General features: G+C 42.4%; 1 pseudogene across 1 annotated transcript; it reads left to right on the top strand.

The window, feature by feature from the left end:
• The first annotated feature begins 743 nt into the window (after positions 1 to 743).
• On the top strand, positions 744 to 5,300 carry LOC308285261 (protein NLRC3-like; annotated as a pseudogene). The gene is made up of 2 exons: positions 744 to 766; positions 3,548 to 5,300. The product of its transcript is annotated as a protein NLRC3-like (transcript).
• The last annotated feature ends 4,180 nt before the right edge of the window (positions 5,301 to 9,480 follow it).

Genomic DNA, 9,480 nt, shown 5'->3' with positions numbered 1-9,480 from the left:
ATCTCTGCCTGTTTAAGGTTCAGACAAACAGCCTGGCCATAATCTGCAAATGTAATGTAGTGTGGCCGCTGTCTTGAATGAGTGTGTATGCATAGAGCCAAATAAAGCTTCTTGAGGGTTATAAAGCAATTAGAAGACAGAGGGAAAACAGACAGGAGGGCAACCCAGCACTTCTTGGCATTGTCCGTCAGTCAAAGTTAGAGAGAAAAGTCTGACCAACCCAATATCCTGGACCTTTCCTAAACCTTAAACTGGAAGATTGAACAACACACAGGATTCGAAACAGTAATCATAGCCTGCAAGGGTAATGTAGCGTGGTTGCTGTTTCGAATCCTGTGTGGTGTTCAATCTGTTAGTTTAAGGTTTAGGAGAGGTCCAGGATATGAAACAACCTGGCCATTACGCCTGGACCTTTCATGAACTTTAAACCAGTCTCAAGTGCAAGTGTAATGGCCAAGACAGATCTAAATTAACATGAACAACACAGCATTTGATTGGTCTGATCTGTTTGGCTAACACATGTCGTCATGAGTAGAACGGTTTCTGATTGGTCGATTCTAATGTTTAGTTACTCAACTAGCCAATCGATGAAGAATGAAAGAATCGTCCCGTGCTAATATGTTTTAACTAAATTAACCGAAAGTGAAATATAGGAGCGGTTTGCACCGCTCAAAAACTAGAATTTAAGAAAAGATTTGAACATAAAGGTGGGTTTTTAAAAGGGATTTAAAAGATGACACTGAATGTGCAGGTCTGAGGTGGACAGGTAGGGCGTTCCACAGCCAGGGGTGTCACAAGGGGGGGAAAGTGGGACTGAGTTACCAGGGCCCAAGGTGGAGGGGCCTTCATTATGTTATACTTTAGTCATTGAAAAATCAAACCTCGGTTCGAAGTGAAGCGGTGCATTTTCTTCTATGTGTTCTAGAGCTATGAAATCTGTGTTCTAGATCTATACATTCTGTGTTCTAGATCTATACTTTCTATGTGCTTCAGTTCTATGTTTTTATGAATTCTGAATGAATGAATGAATGTTTTTATCTGGAGGGCCAAATTGTCATGTGAAGCTTGACCAATCCTGGGTCGCACAAAGCCACTCCTTGGAAGCGGCTTTCACCGCTTCAGAAATAACAGATCTACAAGCTCATAGCGCGGCTGACGAGTGTCGCGCTGTGAGCTTGTAGATCTGTTATTTTTTTTAAAGTTGTGGAAATGTGTGCAAATCTTTGAATATATCTATTTTTTAAGCGAACATTTGTAACTCAAATTTTGTTTCTGGGGGGTCCCTGGAACTAAATTCTTTGGGGGTCCGTGGCCAAATACATATCATTTTGGGGCTCCTTCACATTAAAAGGTTTGAGCACTACTGACATAGAAACATATTTTTTTCTAAAAAAAAAAAACTACTTAGAAGGATTTGAAACATTCAAAGACTTGAGACATTCAAAGACAAAGAGAAGCTTGTGAGCTTGTATATCTGCTATGTTTCAATTGTTAAATTGTTAAAGCACAAAATAATGCTTAATAATGCATTCCAACAAGTCTAAATGTGTTAAACCCCCTCCCGCTATGAAGAACATTCATGGAGGGCCCCGCAGTGAATCCTTGTACCCAGGGCCCAGCTGTCCACAGCTTGGGGGCCGGACTGTGAAAGCCCTGCACCCTTTATGACAAGCTGAGCTGTGGGAATCTCCAGGAGGCCCTTATCTGATGATCTGAGGCTGAACACAGGCCTGTAGGGTTCTAGCATGATGATCTGATGCTGAACACAGGCTTGTAGGGTTCTAGCATGATGATCTGATGCTGAACACAGGCTTGTAGGGTTCTAGCATGATGATCTGATGCTGAGCACAGGCTTGTAGGGTTCTAGCATGATGATCTGATGCTGAGCACAGGCTTGTAGGGTTCTAGCATGATGATCTGATGCTGAACACAGGCTTGTAGGGTTCTAGCATGATGATCTGATGCTGAACACAGGCTTGTAGGGTTCTAGCATGATGATCTGATACTGAACACAGGCTTGTAGGGTTCTAGCATGATGATCTGATACTGAACACAGGCTTGTAGGGTTCTAGCATGACTATCTGATACTGAACACAGGCTTGTAGGGTTCTAGCATGATGATCTGAACACAGGCTTGTAGGGTTCTAGCATGTCAGAGATAGAACTGGGAGACTGTCCTTTTACAGCTTTAAAAGTCATGAGTAACATCTTAAAATCAATGCTGGCACTGACAGGTAGCCTAACTAACAGTGGAGAGCAGCTAAGATGGGGGAATCTAGTCCTAATAAAGTGTCTTCATCTCCACAGAGAGAGGAAGAGGACTGAGCAGACGTCCAGATGTTCAGGAGAGACGTTCACAACCACACCTGGACTGAAGACATCCACTCAGACCAGCAGTGGACAAAGTAAGACTGGACACAATTTACAATATTGAAATAGCAAATAAATCAATAAATAAATAAACATTGTCAAATAGGGTACATCAACTCTGGACTAAAACAATTCAGATAGATACCTTTATTATCTCACAAGGGAAAATCAGTCGCCCAATTCAACAATATTATTTTATACATTGGTTATTTTACCCCTAATGTATGATAGCTCAGCACAAAAAGAAAGGAAACTTGAATTTGTCCATTATATCTCCCCTTTAATAATACCAATTCGTATTGAGTTTTATATTATTTTTATCGTTGATTCGACACCTTTACAACGAGGTACAGCTTGGAAGCATCGGGCATTCGAGGCATGAGCTACATAGCCAAACGTGTGTGGGTAGCGCCAACCCAAAATTTGCCAACATTTGGTCCATTATATCTCGCCTTTAATTATGCCAAATGGTATTGTGTTTGATATCATTGTTATCGTTGATTTGTCACCTTTACAACGAGGTACAGCTTGTAAGGATCTGGCATTCGTGGAATGAGCAACACAGCCAAACGTGTGGGTAGCGCCCCTCCAAAAATGGTCAAAATGGCCTGGAAGGCCGCAATACTGTTCTTTTGGTGTTCATCTTTGTTGCTTGGTGCATTGAATGATTGCACTCTCCCACAGTAATAAGGACAAGAAAAAACAACACATGTTGGCAATTTTTACACTTTGTTAATTTTAAGCTCAGTGTCAGGGAAGCCCGAAACGAGAGTAAATGCCAGCAGAACAGTATTGCAAGCCATTTGGGCAAAAGGGTCGGCACTACCCACACACGTTTGGCTGTGTAGCTCATGCCTTGAATGCCTGATGCTTACAAGCTGCACCTCGTTGTAAAGGTGACGAACCAACAATAAAAACGATATAAAACACAATTAAAAGGGAGATATAAGGGACCGAAGTCAAGTTTCCTTTCTTTTTGTGCTGAGTGTATTTAACACATTAATAATGTGTGTACACAGCTGTAAGAATGTAAAGAAATAAATTAAGCTGAATGTTTAAAATGTCTTCATTGTCTTCTCATAGCAGGTGTCAGTGTGCAGGAGGATTTAAAGGTTTATAAGATCACTTTGAACAGTCTGGATCGTGTGACAGACGTCACTGAAGTGCCCTCCCTCAGCAGCATCTTCACAGCGCTCTACGTCACAGTGGGAGAGAGTGAAGGGGTTAATAACCAACATGAGGTCTACCAGCTTGAGACACTCTCCAAGAAGAACACCCTCCATGACCAACCAATCAACTGCCGTGACATCTTTAAGCCCCTCCTCCTGGGCAGAGAGACACCAATCAGAAGAGTTCTGACCAAGGGAGTCGCTGGCATTGGAAAAACCTTCTCTGTGCGTAAGGTCGCTCTGGACTGGGCAAAGGGTTTGGAAAATCAAGATGTCATTCTCCTGGTTCCCTTCTCATTCCGGGAGCTGAACTTGCTCAGAGATGAGCAGCACAGTCTTCTCTCACTGATCCATGTTTTCCATCCAACGTTGAAGAAGGTCACAGCAGAGCAGCTTGCTGTCTGGAAGGTTGGCTTCATCTTTGATGGTCTGGATGAAAGCAGGTTGTCCTTCAATTTCAACAATGACATTATCTCTGATGTCACAGTGACATCATCAGTGGACAGGCTGTTGACAAACCTCATCGAGGGGAATCTGCTCCCATTGGCTCTCATCTGGATAACCACCAGACCTGCAGCAGCCAATCAGATCCCTCCTACATGTTGACCTGGTGACAGAAGTACGAGGGTTCACAGACCCCCAGAAGGAGGAGTACTTCAGGAAGAGATTCAGTGATGAGGAGCTGGCCAGCAGAATCATCTCACACATGAAGACGTCAAAGAGCCTCCACATCATGTGTCACATCCCAGTCTTCTGTTGGATCAGCGCTACCGTTCTGGAGGACATGGTGAAGACAGACGAGACAGGACAGCTGCCCACGACCCTGACTGCCATGTGCTGCCACTTCCTGTTGGTCCAGACAAAGAGGAAGGAGCTGAAGTATGATGAGCCTCATCAGGGGAAAAAAAGAGAAAAAAAGAGAGAGAGAATCAACAGCAGATCATGGAGACTTACAGGGAAGTTCTTCTGAAGCTGGGCAGGCTGGCGTTTGAACATCTGGAGAAAGGCAGCATCATGTTCTACCAAGAAGACCTGGAAGAGTGTGGTCTGGATGTGAAAGACGCCTCACTGTACTCAGGAGTGTGCACAGAGATCTTCAAAAGAGAGGACGTGCTCTTCCAGAGAGCAGTCTACTGCTTTGTTCATCTGATCATACAGGAGTTTCTGGCTGCAGTCTACCTGTTCCACTGTTTCACACAGAAGAACATGAGGAAGAACATGAAGGTACTGAAGACATTCCTGGGGGGACGTGACAGATGGGGACGTGATTACAACAGTGACTCCTTAGAGAACTTCCTGGACTCAGCCAACCGTAAAGCCATAGAGAGTAAGAATGGTCACCTGGACCTGTTTCTCCGCTTCCTTCATGGTCTCTCACTGCCGTCCAACCAGAGTCTGTTAAAAGGCCTACTGGGTCAGACAACAGAGAGTCCAGAGAGCATCCAGAAAGCCATCAACAACCTGAAGAAGATGAATGATTCCGGTGCCTCTCCTGACAGATGTATCAACAGCTTCCACTGTTTGATGGAGATGAACGACCACTCAGTGCATCAGGAGATCCAACAGTACCTGAAGTCAGGGGACAGATCAAAGACAGAACTGTCTCAAACCCAGTGTTCAGCTCTGGCCCACATGTTGCAGACGTCAGAGGATGTTCTGGAGGAGTTGGACCTGGACAAATACAACACATCAGAGGTGGGGCGACGGAGACTGATACCAGCTGTGAGGAACAGCAGAAAGGCTCGGTTAGTAGTCATGTGAATAGAAAACTTAGTAGAACAGAATCAATGTACCTTCACACCACTACACTATAACTAGACATGATGGTTCATTTTGGTCACATATCTGACCCAGACACAACACAAAGTACTCAAACATCATATAAAACATCATATAAAACATCTATCAATTCACAGAACCATAACAAGAGGCAATACTAGTTATCAATATAACACACACACACACACACACACACACACACACACACACACACACACACACACACACACACACACACACACACCTGCAGTCTAAGCACAAAGAACTCAATTCTGTGCTCCTCCAGTCTGCAACGGCTGTTGTTGATTGACAGTCACTCTTCCCTGTCATTTCCCACAGCCACACCTACACGCAGAGCAGCGCTGCTTTCATTGGTTTAACGAGCTCACGCACACAGGATTTGAATAAAGTGGGTTGAGATGAACTTCATTCAAATTAGATCTGTCCTTGTCAGTCCGTCTGATGCCAGACATCAGCGTGAACTTTGCCGTATCGCACTAGACGGACTGTCACGCAAGCCTCCATTGGAAATGAATGGGATGTGTGTGATTGGTGTGAACAGCGCTTTACTGATAACTAGAACACACACACGCACACATGCACGCGCGCGCACACACACACACACACACACACACACACACACACACACACACACACACACACACACACACACACACACACACACACACAAACAAACAGGGTTGATTTTTTGAGGAATTTTTGTTTTGTTTTAGTCTTTTGAATGAAATGTAATTTAGTTTTTTAGTCATCTGAAATGTTTTAGTCTTAGTCTAGTTTTAGTCGACTAAAATGTATTGGTGGTGCCTTGTTAGTGTTGTAATGAAAATAGCAGATCTACAAGCTCACAACGCGTTGTGTGTTGCCATTTTCATGACGTCATGTCATTTAGTTACGGTGCAACAAAACATGAAATTACTTTTAGTATTTTAGTTCTACTGGATCTCTTCTCCACTATAGTCCCTCCCTAACATTTTAGTCTAGCTTGTATTTGTTGACAAAATTGTCTTTTAGTCAGCAGTCTTCGTGTGTGTGTGTGTGTGTGTGTGTGTGTGTGTGTGTGTGTGTGTGTGTGTGTGTGTGTGTGTGTGTGTGTGTGCGTGCGTGCGTGCATGCGCGTGCATGCGTCTGTCTGTCTGATTGACAGTGAACTTGGTCTGATTGATCATCTCTGATTTTACATTTAATCTGTCATTACAGACTTGTTGGCTTTGGCACATGGCTCGAGAAGGAACACATGGAAGCTGTGGCTTCAGCTCTCAGTTCTAATCCATCCCATCTAAGACACCTGGACTTAAGTTACAACCAACTGGACCTGGATCTACTGGATCTACTCTGTGCTGCACTGAAAAGTCCTCATTGTAGACTGGAGACTCTACGGTGAGATTAATTTACAATCATTATTTCCATCAGTGATTTATCATGTGATTATAATATGAATACTGTGGTGAGACTTTATGTGAAGAGTATGAATAAGGTTGATATCATAGTAACACACATTGACTAGAATAATGAGGAGGTACAGTAACTACAGTATGTACATGTTACAATTATTATTGAGATTAATTCACCAAAACCCTCTTCTGTTTGTTGTTTCTTTATTTTCGTGTTTTCTGTTTCGCAATGTTGAGCCTCTGACACTTTAACCCACATTTCCATTCAGTCAAATATTTAGAGAAGGTTGTTTATGTTTATCATGTAATGTCCATGTCCCGTCCGTCCGTCCGTCCGTCCGTCCGTCCGTCCGTCCGTCTGTCTGTCTGTATCAGTGGTGTTAAAAGAAATCCACTTTTACTTTTTTACTGAAGTAAAAGTATCTAACCACAGTGCATCAATACTCTGTTACTGTAAAAGTTCTGCACTCAAAATATTACTTGAGTAAAAGCATCAAATTAACAGGATCAAAATATACCTAAAAGTACCAAATATTACTCAATATGCAGAATGCCCCATTTCATGTTTTATTTTTTTCAAAATGTGTCAATCTTTGAAAAAATAGCAGATCTGCAAGCTGACAACGCAACACATTGCTTCACAATGCTTTGTGAGCTTGTAGATCTGCTAATTTTGTATAGCCAGAGTTTAAAATATGATGTAGATATTTTAATAATCTAAATCTGCTAGTAATAGCTAGTTATAGTAAATAGTTACTAAAGTTTTCAAGTAAAAAGTAAAAATACAGTATTTACAGTAGAAGTATAAAATATACAAAGTTAAAATAATCAAGTAAAGTAAAAGTACCTAAACTTGTACTTAAAGGAGTAGTTCACCCCCAAAATGTCCTTTTTTCTATTGATTACTCATGGCATGGAGACTTGAGTTCAATTATATATTTAGTTTTTTGTCACAATCTTAAGACAAATTGTGATTACAATGAATTTACCCTCATTGATTCCGGATGGGGACCCAAAAGCGTTCGGGTCCCCATCTGGAATCAATGGGGGTACATTTACAATAAACAACTTTTTATCTTAACACTTTGCAAGCCACGGGGAGCCCCTTAATATTAAAACCGGAATATACCGGACATCTGAGCAAGGATGTCTCAGCCGCGCTGTCTTTTACCGTACTGGGTCATTAAAAACGAAATAAAAGATTTGTATCCAAAAATCGGCGATCGTCTAACCTTCCCTAGTCACCGCTCGTCCATCGATAGCTCATGGCTGCTCTGACATGTTCTATTTATACGTTAGTGCTAGTATAGCAGGAGTGCTGGGGGCTATGCGAGCGAAAATGCTCATAATCTACTCTTGAGTCATACGTGGATTATTTGAGCCGACATTTACGTGAACGGATCGCGCACGCGAAACGCACAGGGATAAGATGCATCGGCCGAAACCCCCACTCTAAGCCAATGCATATTGAAGAATTTCATTGGGAACTGTGGTGAGTATACAACGGGGATCGCGGTATGGTAATGGGGGATGTAGACCATGTGATATAGCGCTGAATGTCTTGTAAAATGAATGCGGTTCAGATCATAACATAATAATAGAAATTTCACGGCTAATCTACAACAAGCCATTCTATTTCGGCTAGCAAAGGATGCGACAAAAAACAAAAACAAAAAAATCATTGAACTCTCAAGTCTCCATGGCGTGAGTAATCAATAGAAAAAAATCATTTTGGGGGTGAACTACTCCTTTAAGTACAGGAATTGAGTAAATGTACTTAGTTCCATTCCACCACTGGTCTGTATTGTCTCTTTCTCCAGCAGATGTCCTTCCTGTGTCTTAGTAAGAGAAAGTTAGCCTATTGCTACATCAATCTGGGAACTAAATCTAAATCACTAGCTTTCTTCACAAATGTGTTCATAAAGGTGTCTACTATCACCTCTGAACTTTGTCAAACCCAACTCCCTTGACATACTTTGTGGGGGCCAATCAAAGTTATTGGGTATCCCGAGGGCCTGGGGTTAAAGGGGGGAAAATAAAAAATGGCCAATATGAGCGTATGAGGTGTGTAATTTAGGTATTTTTGGGCTGCTGAATACATTCCAACCATTCGTTTTCAGTTAAAATGACTCCTTGGCCATAAAATAGGCCACACCTAATTTTGTGTGTGTGAGACATATAATATTGGCAATAAAAAAAAGGGTGGAGTAGTGTTTGAATTCATGAAAACTATTCAAGATCAGGTGGGTAATCACACATGACACACAGGATAACATGATACAATCTGACAAGGAACATTCAAACACAGGGTTTAAAACATAGGGACTAAAGCCTGTACCAGAGTCTACGGTGGAGACCTATCAACCGCAAATTTGAGGTGGAAAGCTTTCCACCTCAAGTCAGAAAATAAGTGCAGGCCATCATAGTCACGGCCCACGGTGAAGTCCTTTACCCCGTCTAGACCGGTTCAGGTCGACCAATCAGTGAACGGGGTGTAGAGCCTGTCTGTCTGATAGCAAAAACAGAGAGATGTGTTGGGACTCACGGTGGAAAGCTCTCCACCGCGAGGAATGATGTAACGTTGTAGTTTCATGACTCAAAAAGACTTGAAAAGACTACACCGCGGTGTAAAGCCTTCCACCGCGGACCCGACTATGATACAGGCTTTACAGGACACAGGTGAACTCGAATGACATGATTGGCTAAGCCTTAGCCAATTAGGCCTTTTTTATGGCCAAGGAGTCATTTTT

Source organism: Nannobrachium achirus (genome assembly GCF_963921795.1).
Source record: "Nannobrachium achirus genome assembly, chromosome: 5".
NCBI classification, from domain to species: Eukaryota; Metazoa; Chordata; class Actinopteri; order Myctophiformes; family Myctophidae; genus Nannobrachium; species Nannobrachium achirus.
Note: the sequence above shows the minus strand (reverse complement) of the source record. Positions and strands in the feature narration are given on the sequence as shown.